Here is a 13,905-nt window from a genome sequence, read left to right on the forward strand (position 1 = left end):
ATGCATATACATATTCTCCTTCCCATGACAACTCATTCAATACACACCACAACCTCTTTAGACTTTTTCTTATAATATACTTTTCCTCTGATACATAACATGAACTTTTAAAAAAAAATTTTTTACACTAATATTCACATGCATTCCCTTTCCTTTATACACTAGTTTACTCCTTTCCGTCTAAAAACACTTATAGTGAAGAGACGTTAAACTGAAGAAAACACATATACACACACCCGAAACAGGACGATACATAGACTCATTAGGTATACCAAAATGAGTCAAGAAGATTCTCGACCACAAACATATGTTCACACATACACACATCACATAACCCATTAATGAATATTGCTTAAATATCAAGTACATTTGTTTTTGAGATGTTACAATCCAGCATAGAATTTTTGACTGAGTTAATAAAACCTTACCATCATGAAAGTGTGTCATATATAGTCACTGGGAACATTGATGTTTCTGACTTTTTTACATTCATTACTGTTTGTTTCTCCTGTTAGAATAATGACTCCCCTTTTACCAAGTCCATTAAGTAATCTTCATTTTGCTTCAAATGTTCACCTTTGATTCCACCGTTCATCTGTCCTGTTTCCCCCAACTCACCATACATCTCCCCCTCTTCTCCTACCTACTTCTATGTACTTTTTTTTTTATGATACCACTGAAATGCAAAAATCAGTACTTTAATCAGATGTCTACAATCACCAGTATGTGTGATGGGACTCTAAACAGAATTTCTTTAAAGAAATGTACTCATACACACACACACACACATACACACACACACACACACACACACATTTGCACAAGACCTAAAATTATCCCAAAAGATTGTGCTCGCGTGTCTCCACACAGCACAAATATAAGATAAGATAAGAATTACTTTATTATCTCCAACTGGAGAAATTTGGTCAGGTGCATTATCACAACATAGACAAGTAAACAACATGGGGACCATAACTGCAAAAGTCAACAACAGCTTTTACGAATATTACGAAGATACAAATGTAAAAAATATCACATACACCGTTTCATACATACATCCACACACTGCAGGTAATAACTAGTATTCTTAATGTAAAAACAGAAAGAATTAAGAAACATTATTTGAATATAATTATAAACATAGCCTACTATACTGCACATTGATTATAATAGACAGATAATAATAATAATAATAATAATAATAATGGATACTTATATAGCACACTATCCAGAAATCTGCTCTAGGTGCTTTACAAAAACGCTTTGTTAACATAAAACATAAGAATGTCGTTGAATTCTGTATTAGCTATTTTGTTGGACTTGTGATGGCGATTTACTGTGTCATGTTCTTTTCTTTATCTTCTTATAATGTGACCCCCTTCAGTAAGGGGCTTTGAATAAAAGATTGTTATCATTATCATGCTGCTTTTTTTTTCTTTTCTTTTATTTTGTCAGCATGGTGGCATCTCAGACAATTAGCACTTTACACGCTACAGAGATGCTTGCTTCAGGATGGTTCCAGCAGAAGATCCACACCAAGGCTTGCATGCAAGACAGCTCAGTCTGTGTACACTCCTGTCATTCAGAGACACTTGATTTTTTGTTCTTTCATGACACACAAAAAGTAGTACTCAATTTGAAAGTTTTTATTCTTTATTAGACATACAAAATGTAGTAAAAAACTAGACACACACACACACATACACTATGTACATCATGCCTACCACGCCTTCCCCCAGCCCACATGGTACAATTATAATTATATAATTATAATTATTTTCAAATAATGTTTCTTAATTCTTTCTGTTTTTACATTAAGAATACTAGTTATTACCTGCAGTGTGTGGATATATGTATGAAACGATGTATGTGATATTTTTTACATTTGTATCTTCGTAATATTTGTAGGGGCTGTTGTTGGCTTTTACAGTTATGGTCCCCATGTTGTTTACTTGTCTATGTTGTGATAATGCACCTGACCAAATTCTCCAGTTGGAGATAATAAAGTTATTCTTATCTTATCTTATCTTATCTTAACCCATTCAGCAACCTGATAGACTGGTATTCGTATTGATCACTGGCAAAACTTTTACTTGTGTTCAGATTTGATTTATTCCCACGTGAACACCAGGATGCTCTGCTGTGAACTGTTCTACTTTTTAATCTGTTTTCAACACTATAATCATTCATACATACTCATTTAGTTTATTGATTAATAACCTACCAATTCTTTTTAATTATCTATTATTAGTGTTATTATTTAGTTTAATATATTTTTTGTGTTCCGTTAAATTAGTTAACTTTCTGGAACTGTGATCAACAAGAGACAATCACTGAAATTTCTCGAGCAATGACGGTCGACAACAACCTAAATGTGTTTTCAGTGGAACTGTCAATCTATTGGTACAAACTGTGATCACTTAGTGCAACATCTGGTGAATCATAACTATCATTTGCTAGCACTTCAATCTCTAAATGTTCAGAGAGATAAACTTCCTAAATTTAGTCACTATTACTTCCCACCATTACGTCAAAATGAGAAAATCAGCACAGCGATATAGAATGTTTTCAGAAATTTTAAACTCCAGTCCAGTTGGTATCCTCCTTTGATGTATTATATTTAATACTGTTATTTATATTTTCATTGTTTGTAGGTTAATACTTGTTGATATGCATATACATATTCTCCTTCCCATGACAACTCATTCAATACACACCACAACCTCTTTAGACTTTTTCTTATAATATACTTTTCCTCTGATACATAACATGAACTTTTTTTTTTTTTTTTTTACACTAATATTCACATGCATTCCCTTTCCTTTATACACTAGTTTACTCCTTTCCGTCTAAAAACACTTATAGTGAAGAGACGTTAAACTGAAGAAAACACATATACACACCCCCGAAACAGGACGATACATAGACTCATTAGGTATACCAAAATGAGTCAAGAAGATTCTCGACCACAAACATATATTCACACATACACACATCACATAACCCATTAATGAATATTGCTTAAATATCAAGTACATTTGTTTTTGAGATGTTACAATCCAGCATAGAATTTTTGACTGAGTTAATAAAACCTTACCATCATGAAAGTGTGTCATATATAGTCACTGGGAACATTGATGTTTCTGACTTTTTTACATTCATTACTGTTTGTTTCTCCTGTTAGAATAATGACTCCCCTTTTACCAAGTCCATTAAGTAATCTTCTATTTGCTTCAAATGTTCACCTTTGATTCCACCGTTCATCTGTCCTGTTTCCCCCAACTCACCATACATCTCCCCCTCCTCTCCTACCTACTTCTATGTACTTTTTTTTATGATAACACTGAAATGCAAAAATCAGTACTTTAATCAGATGTCTACAATCACCAGTATGTGTGATGGACTCTAAACAGAATTTCATTTAACAAATGTACTCATACACACACACACACACACACACATACACACACACACACATACACACACACACACATTTGCACAAGACCTAAAATTATCCCAAAAGATTGTGCTCGCGTGTCTCCACACAGCACAAATATAAGATAAGATAAGAATTACTTTATTATCTCCAGCTGGAGAAATTTGGTCAGGTGCATTATCACAACATAGACAAGTAAACAACATGGGGACCATAACTGCAAAAGTCAACAACAGCTTTTACGAATATTACGAAACTACAAATGTAAAAAATATCACATACACCGTTTCATACATACATCCACACACTGCAGGTAATAACTAATATTCTTAATGTAAAAACAGAAAGAATTAAGAAACATTATTTGAATATAATTATAAACATAGCCTACTATACTGCACATTGATTATAATAGACAGATAATAATAATAATAATAATAATAATGGATACTTATATAGCACACTATCCAGAAATCTGCTCTAGGTGCTTTACAAAAACGCTTTGTTAACATAAAACATAAGAATGTCGTTGAATTCTGTATTAGCTATTTTGTTGGACTTGTGATGGCGATTCATTGTGTCATGTTCTTTTCTTTATCTTCTTATAATGTGACCCCCTTCAGTAAGGGGCTTTGAATAAAAGATTGTTATCATTATCATGCTGCTTTTTTTTTCTTTTCTTTTATTTTGTGAGCATGGTGGCATCTCAGACAATTAGCACTTTACACGCTACAGAGATGCTTGCTTCAGGATGGTTCCAGCAGAAGATCCACACCAAGGCTTGCATGCAAGACAGCTCAGTCTGTGTACACTCCTGTCATTCAGAGACACTTGATTTTTTGTTCTTTCATGACACAAAAAGTAGTACTCAATTTGAAAGTTTTTATTCTTTATTAGACATACAAAATGTAGTAAAAAACTAGACACACACACACACACACACTATGTACATCATGCCTACCACGCCTTCCCCCAGCCCACATGGTACAATTATAATTATATAATTATAATTATTTTCAAATAATGTTTCTTAATTCTTTCTGTTTTTACATTAAGAATACTAGTTATTACCTGCAGTGTGTGGATATATGTATGAAACGATGTATGTGATATTTTTTACATTTGTATCTTCGTAATATTTGTAGGGGCTGTTGTTGGCTTTTACAGTTATGGTCCCCATGTTGTTTACTTGTCTATGTTGTGATAATGCACCTGACCAAATTCTCCAGTTGGAGATAATAAAGTTATTCTTATCTTATCTTATCTTATCTTAACCCATTCAGCAACCTGATAGACTGGTATTCGTATTGATCACTGGCAAAACTTTTACTTGTGTTCAGATTTGATTTATTCCCACGTGAACACCAGGATGCTCTGCTGTGAACTGTTCTACTTTTTAATCTGTTTTCAACACTATAATCATTCATACATACTCATTTAGTTTATTGATTAATAACCTACCAATTCTTTTTAATTATCTATTATTAGTGTTATTATTTAGTTTAATATATTTTTTGTGTTCCGTTAAATTAGTTAACTTTCTGGAACTGTGATCAACAAGAGACAATCACTGAAATTTCTCGAGCAATGACGGTCGACAACAACCTAAATGTGTTTTCAGTGGAACTGTCAATCTATTGGTACAAACTGTGATCACTTAGTGCAACATCTGGTGAATCATAACTATCATTTGCTAGCACTTCAATCTCTAAATGTTAGAGAGATAAACTTCCTAAATTTAGTCACTATTACTTCCCACCATTATGTCAAAATGAGAAAATCAGCACAGCGATATAGAATGTTTTCAGAAATTTTAAACTCCAGTCCAGTTGGTATCCTCCTTTGATGTATTATATTTAATACTGTTATTTATATTTTCATTGTTTGTAGGTTAATACTTGTTGATATGCATATACATATTCTCCTTCCCATGACAACTCATTCAATACACACCACAACCTCTTTAGACTTTTTCTTATAATATACTTTTCCTCTGATACATAACATGAACTTTTTTTTTTTTTTTTTTACACTAATATTCACATGCATTCCCTTTCCTTTATACACTACTTTACTCCTTTCCGTCTAAAAACACTTATAGTGAAGAGACGTTAAACTGAAGAAAACACATATACACACCCCCGAAACAGGACGATACATAGACTCATTAGGTATACCAAAATGAGTCAAGAAGATTCTCGACCACAAACATATATTCACACATACACACATCACATAACCCATTAATGAATATTGCTTAAATATCAAGTACATTTGTTTTTGAGATGTTACAATCCAGCATAGAATTTTTGACTGAGTTAATAAAACCTTACCATCATGAAAGTGTGTCATATATAGTCACTGGGAACATTGATGTTTCTGACTTTTTTACATTCATTACTGTTTGTTTCTCCTGTTAGAATAATGACTCCCCTTTTACCAAGTCCATTAAGTAATCTTCTATTTGCTTCAAATGTTCACCTTTGATTCCACCGTTCATCTGTCCTGTTTCCCCCAACTCACCATACATCTCCCCCTCCTCTCCTACCTACTTCTATGTACTTTTTTTTATGATAACACTGAAATGCAAAAATCAGTACTTTAATCAGATGTCTACAATCACCAGTATGTGTGATGGACTCTAAACAGAATTTCTTTAAAGAAATGTACTCATACACACACACACACACACACACACACACACACACACACACACACATTTGCACAAGACCTAAAATTATCCCAAAAGATTGTGCTCGCGTGTCTCCACACAGCACAAATATAAGATAAGATAAGAATTACTTTATTATCTCCAACTGGAGAAATTTGGTCAGGTGCATTATCACAACATAGACAAGTAAACAACATGGGGACCATAACTGCAAAAGTCAACAACAGCTTTTACGAATATTACGAAGACTACAAATGTAAAAAATATCACATACACCGTTTCATACATACATCCACACACTGCAGGTAATAACTAATATTCTTAATGTAAAAACAGAAAGAATTAAGAAACATTATTTGAATATAATTATAAACATAGCCTACTATACTGCACATTGATTATAATAGACAGATAATAATAATAATAATACTAATAATAATGGATACTTATATAGCACACTATCCAGAAATCTGCTCTAGGTGCTTTACAAAAACGCTTTGTTAACATAAAACATAAGAATGTCGTTGAATTCTGTATTAGCTATTTTGTTGGACTTGTGATGGCGATTACTTGTGTCATGTTCTTTTCTTTATCTTCTTATAATGTGACCCCCTTCAGTAAGGGGCTTTGAATAAAAGATTGTTATCATTATCATGCTGCTTTTTTTTTCTTTTCTTTTATTTTGTCAGCATGGTGGCATCTCAGACAATTAGCACTTTACACGCTACAGAGATGCTTGCTTCAGGATGGTTCCAGCAGAAGATCCACATCAAGGCTTGCATGCAAGACAGCTCAGTCTATGTACACTCCTGTCATTCAGAGACACTTGATTTTTTGTTCTTTCATGACACACAAAAAGTAGTACTCAATTTGAAAGTTTTTATTCTTTATTAGACATACAAAATGTAGTAAAAAAACTAGACACACACACACACACATACACTATGTACATCATGCCTACCACGCCTTCCCCCAGCCCACATGGTAGAGTTATAATTATATAATTATAATTATTTTCAAATAATGTTTCTTAATTCTTTCTGTTTTTACATTAAGAATACTAGTTATTACCTGCAGTGTGTGGATATATGTATGAAACGATGTATGTGATATTTTTTACATTTGTATCTTCGTAATATTTGTAGGGGCTGTTGTTGGCTTTTACAGTTATGGTCCCCATGTTGTTTACTTGTCTATGTTGTGATAATGCACCTGACCAAATTCTCCAGTTGGAGATAATAAAGTTATTCTTATCTTATCTGATCTTATCTTAACCCATTCAGCAACCTGATAGACTGGTATTCGTATTGATCACTGGCAAAACTTTTACTTGTGTTCAGATTTGATTTATTCCCACGTGAACACCAGGATGCTCTGCTGTGAACTGTTCTACTTTTTAATCTGTTTTCAACACTATAATCATTCATACATACTCATTTAGTTTATTGATTAATAACCTACCAATTCTTTTTAATTATCTATTATTAGTGTTATTATTTAGTTTAATATATTTTTTGTGTTCCGTTAAATTAGTTAACTTTCTGGAACTGTGATCAACAAGAGACAATCACTGAAATTTCTCGAGCAATGACGGTCGACAACAACCTAAATGTGTTTTCAGTGGAACTGTCAATCTATTGGTACAAACTGTGATCACTTAGTGCAACATCTGGTGAATCATAACTATCATTTGCTAGCACTTCAATCTCTAAATGTTCAGAGAGATAAACTTCCTAAATTTAGTCACTATTACTTCCCACCATTATGTCAAAATGAGAAAATCAGCACAGCGATATAGAATGTTTTCAGAAATTTTAAACTCCAGTCCAGTTGGTATCCTCCTTTGATGTATTATATTTAATACTGTTATTTATATTTTCATTGTTTGTAGGTTAATACTTGTTGATATGCATATACATATTCTCCTTCCCATGACAACTCATTCAATACACACCACAACCTCTTTAGACTTTTTCTTATAATATACTTTTCCTCTGATACATAACATGAACTTTTTTTTATTTTTTTTTACACTAATATTCACATGCATTCCCTTTCCTTTATACACTACTTTACTCCTTTCCGTCTAAAAACACTTATAGTGAAGAGACGTTAAACTGAAGAAAACACATATACACACCCCCGAAACAGGACGATACATAGACTCATTAGGTATACCAAAATGAGTCAAGAAGATTCTCGACCACAAACATATATTCACACATACACACATCACATAACCCATTAATGAATATTGCTTAAATATCAAGTACATTTGTTTTTGAGATGTTACAATCCAGCATAGAATTTTTGACTGAGTTAATAAAACCTTACCATCATGAAAGTGTGTCATATATAGTCACTGGGAACATTGATGTTTCTGACTTTTTTACATTCATTACTGTTTGTTTCTCCTGTTAGAATAATGACTCCCCTTTCACCAAGTCCATTAAGTAATCTTCTATTTGCTTCAAATGTTCACCTTTGATTCCACCGTTCATCTGTCCTGTTTCCCCCAACTCACCATACATCTCCCCCTCCTCTCCTACCTACTTCTATGTACTTTTTTTTATGATACCACTGAAATGCAAAAATCAGTACTTTAATCAGATGTCTACAATCACCAGTATGTGTGATGGACTCTAAACAGAATTTCTTTAAAGAAATGTACTCATACACACACACACACACACATACACACACACACACACACACACACATTTGCACAAGACCTAAAATTATCCCAAAAGATTGTGCTCGCGTGTCTCCACACAGCACAAATATAAGATGAGATAAGAATTACTTTATTATCTCCAACTGGAGAAATTTGGTCAGGTGCATTATCACAACATAGACAAGTAAACAACATGGGGACCATAACTGCAAAAGTCAACAACAGCTTTTACGAATATTACGAAGACTACAAATGTAAAAAATATCACATACACCGTTTCATACATACATCCACACACTGCAGGTAATAACTAGTATTCTTAATGTAAAAACAGAAAGAATTAAGAAACATTATTTGAATATAATTATAAACATAGCCTACTATACTGCACATTGATTATAATAGACAGATAATAATAATAATAATAATAATGGATACTTATATAGCACACTATCCAGAAATCTGCTCTAGGTGCTTTACAAAAACGCTTTGTTAACATAAAACATAAGAATGTCGTTGAATTCTGTATTAGCTATTTTGTTGGACTTGTGATGGCGATTACTGTGTCATGTTCTTTTCTTTATCTTCTTATAATGTGACCCCCTTCAGTAAGGGGCTTTGAATAAAAGATTGTTATCATTATCATGCTGCTTTTTTTTTCTTTTCTTTTATTTTGTCAGCATGGTGGCATCTCAGACAATTAGCACTTTACACGCTACAGAGATGCTTGCTTCAGGATGGTTCCAGCAGAAGATCCACACCAAGGCTTGCATGCAAGACAGCTCAGTCTGTGTACACTCCTGTCATTCAGAGACACTTGATTTTTTGTTCTTTCATGACACACAAAAAGTAGTACTCAATTTGAAAGTTTTTATTCTTTATTAGACATACAAAATGTAGTAAAAAACTAGACACACACACACACATACACTATGTACATCATGCCTACCACGCCTTCCCCCAGCCCACATGGTACAATTATAATTATATAATTATAATTATTTTCAAATAATGTTTCTTAATTCTTTCTGTTTTTACATTAAGAATACTAGTTATTACCTGCAGTGTGTGGATATATGTATGAAACGATGTATGTGATATTTTTTACATTTGTATCTTCGTAATATTTGTAGGGGCTGTTGTTGGCTTTTACAGTTATGGTCCCCATGTTGTTTACTTGTCTGTGTTGTGATAATGCACCTGACCAAATTCTCCAGTTGGAGATAATAAAGTTATTCTTATCTTATCTTATCTTATCTTATCTTAACCCATTCAGCAACCTGATAGACTGGTATTCGTATTGATCACTGGCAAAACGTTTACTTGTGTTCAGATTTGATTTATTCCCACGTGAACACCAGGATGCTCTGCTGTGAACTGTTCTACTTTTTAATCTGTTTTCAACACTATAATCATTCATACATACTCATTTAGTTTATTGATTAATAACCTACCAATTCTTTTTAATTATCTATTATTAGTGTTATTATTTAGTTTAATATATTTTTTGTGTTCCGTTAAATTAGTTAACTTTCTGGAACTGTGATCAACAAGAGACAATCACTGAAATTTCTCGAGCAATGACGGTCGACAACAACCTAAATGTGTTTTCAGTGGAACTGTCAATCTATTGGTACAAACTGTGATCACTTAGTGCAACATCTGGTGAATCATAACTATCATTTGCTAGCACTTCAATCTCTAAATGTTAAGAGAGATAAACTTCCTAAATTTAGTCACTATTACTTTCCACCATTATGTCAAAATGAGAAAATCAGCACAGCGATATAGAATGTTTTCAGAAATTTTAAACTCCAGTCCAGTTGGTATCCTCCTTTGATGTATTATATTTAATACTGTTATTTATATTTTCATTGTTTGTAGGTTAATACTTGTTGATATGCATATACATATTCTCCTTCCCATGACAACTCATTCAATACACACCACAACCTCTTTAGACTTTTTCTTATAATATACGTTTCCTCTGATACATAACATGAACTTTTTTTTTTTTTTTTTTTACACTAATATTCACATGCATTCCCTTTCCTTTATACACTACTTTACTCCTTTCCGTCTAAAAACACTTATAGTGAAGAGACGTTAAACTGAAGAAAACACATATACACACACCCGAAACAGGACGATACATAGACTCATTAGGTACACCAAAATGAGTCAAGAAGATTCTCGACCACAAACATATATTCACACATACACACATCACATAACCCATTAATGAATATTGCTTAAATATCAAGTACATTTGTTTTTGAGATGTTACAATCCAGCATAGAATTTTTGACTGAGTTAATAAAACCTTACCATCATGAAAGTGTGTCATATATAGTCACTGGGAACATTGATGTTTCTGACTTTTTTACATTCATTACTGTTTGTTTCTCCTGTTAGAATAATGACTCCCCTTTTACCAAGTCCATTAAGTAATCTTCTATTTGCTTCAAATGTTCACCTTTGATTCCACCGTTCATCTGTCCTGTTTCCCCCAACTCACCATACATCTCCCCCTCCTCTCCTACCTACTTCTATGTACTTTTTTTTATGATAACACTGAAATGCAAAAATCAGTACTTTAATCAGATGTCTACAATCACCAGTATGTGTGATGGACTCTAAACAGAATTTCATTTAACAAATGTACTCATACACACACACACACACACACATACACACACACACACATACACACACACACACATTTGCACAAGACCTAAAATTATCCCAAAAGATTGTGCTCGCGTGTCTCCACACAGCACAAATATAAGATAAGATAAGAATTACTTTATTATCTCCGACTGGAGAAATTTGGTCAGGTGCATTATCACAACAGAGACAAGTAAACAACATGGGGACCATAACTGCAAAAGTCAACAACAGCTTTTACGAATATTACGAAACTACAAATGTAAAAAATATCACATACACCGTTTCATACATACATCCACACACTGCAGGTAATAACTAATATTCTTAATGTAAAAACAGAAAGAATTAAGAAACATTATTTGAATATAATTATAAACATAGCCTACTATACTGCACATTGATTATAATAGACAGATAATAATAATAATAATAATGGATACTTATATAGCACACTATCCAGAAATCTGCTCTAGGTGCTTTACAAAAACGCTTTGTTAACATAAAACATAAGAATGTCGTTGAATTCTGTATTAGCTATTTTGTTGGACTTGTGATGGCGATTCATTGTGTCATGTTCTTTTCTTTATCTTCTTATAATGTGACCCCCTTCAGTAAGGGGCTTTGAATAAAAGATTGTTATCATTATCATGCTGCTTTTTTTTTCTTTTCTTTTATTTTGTCAGCATGGTGGCATCTCAGACAATTAGCACTTTACACGCTACAGAGATGCTTGCTTCAGGATGGTTCCAGCAGAAGATCCACACCAAGGCTTGCATGCAAGACAGCTCAGTCTGTGTACACTCCTGTCATTCAGAGACACTTGATTTTTTGTTCTTTCATGACACACAAAAAGTAGTACTCAATTTGAAAGTTTTTATTCTTTATTAGACATACAAAATGTAGTAAAAAACTAGACACACACACACACACTATGTACATCATGCCTACCACGCCTTCCCCCAGCCCACATGGTACAATTATAATTATATAATTATAATTATTTTCAAATAATGTTTCTTAATTCTTTCTGTTTTTACATTAAGAATACTAGTTATTACCTGCAGTGTGTGGATATATGTATGAAACGATGTATGTGATATTTTTTACATTTGTATCTTCGTAATATTTGTAGGGGCTGTTGTTGGCTTTTACAGTTATGGTCCCCATGTTGTTTACTTGTCTGTGTTGTGATAATGCACCTGACCCAATTTCTCCAGTTGGAGATAATAAAGTTATTCTTATCTTATCTTATCTTATCTTATCTTATCTTAACCCATTCAGCAACCTGATAGACTGGTATTCGTATTGATCACTGGCAAAACTTTTACTTGTGTTCAGATTTGATTTATTCCCACGTGAACACCAGGATGCTCTGCTGTGAACTGTTCTACTTTTTAATCTGTTTTCAACACTATAATCATTCATACATACTCATTTAGTTTATTGATTAATAACCTACCAATTCTTTTTAATTATCTATTATTAGTGTTATTATTTAGTTTAATATATTTTTTGTGTTCCGTTAAATTAGTTAACTTTCTGGAACTGTGATCAACAAGAGACAATCACTGAAATTTCTCGAGCAATGACGGTCGACAACAACCTAAATGTGTTTTCAGTGGAACTGTCAATCTATTGGTACAAACTGTGATCACTTAGTGCAACATCTGGCGAATCATAACTATCATTTGCTAGCACTTCAATCTCTAAATGTTCAGAGAGATAAACTTCCTAAATTTAGTCACTATTACTTCCCACCATTATGTCAAAATGAGAAAATCAGCACAGCGATATAGAATGTTTTCAGAAATTTTAAACTCCAGTCCAGTTGGTATCCTCCTTTGATGTATTATATTTAATACTGTTATTTATATTTTCATTGTTTGTAGGTTAATACTTGTTGATATGCATATACATATTCTCCTTCCCATGACAACTCATTCAATACACACCACAACCTCTTTAGACTTTTTCTTATAATATACTTTTCCTCTGATACATAACATGAACTTTTTTTTTTTTTTTTTTTACACTAATATTCACATGCATTCCCTTTCCTTTATACACTACTTTACTCCTTTCCGTCTAAAAACACTTATAGTGAAGAGACGTTAAACTGAAGAAAACACATATACACACACCCGAAACAGGACGATACATAGACTCATTAGGTATACCAAAATGAGTCAAGAAGATTCTCGACCACAAACATATATTCACACATACACACATCACATAACCCATTAATGAATATTGCTTAAATATCAAGTACATTTGTTTTTGAGATGTTACAATCCAGCATAGAATTTTTGACTGAGTTAATAAAACCTTACCATCATGAAAGTGTGTCATATATAGTCACTGGGAACATTGATGTTTCTGACTTTTTTACATTCATTACTGTTTGTTTCTCCTGTTAGAATAATGACTCCCCTTTTACCAAGTCCATTAAGT

General features: G+C 32.9%; 1 protein-coding gene across 2 annotated transcripts in view; it reads right to left on the reverse strand.

Moving 5' to 3' along the window:
- LOC143291586 (uncharacterized) overlaps positions 1-13,905 on the reverse strand; it is a 40,648-nt gene that overhangs the window by 4,756 nt on the left and 21,987 nt on the right. The window contains exon 8 of one of the 2 annotated variants that reach the window (XM_076601518.1): positions 6,442-6,916. The exons of the other annotated variant lie outside the window; for it this stretch is intronic. The gene's annotated coding sequence lies outside the window, so the exon portion shown is untranslated. Of the gene's footprint in view, positions 1-6,441; positions 6,917-13,905 lie in introns of those variants that run through there. 2 annotated transcript variants of the gene reach the window in all.

Source organism: Babylonia areolata, chromosome 17, assembly GCF_041734735.1.
Source record: "Babylonia areolata isolate BAREFJ2019XMU chromosome 17, ASM4173473v1, whole genome shotgun sequence".
NCBI classification, from domain to species: Eukaryota; Metazoa; Mollusca; class Gastropoda; order Neogastropoda; family Buccinidae; genus Babylonia; species Babylonia areolata.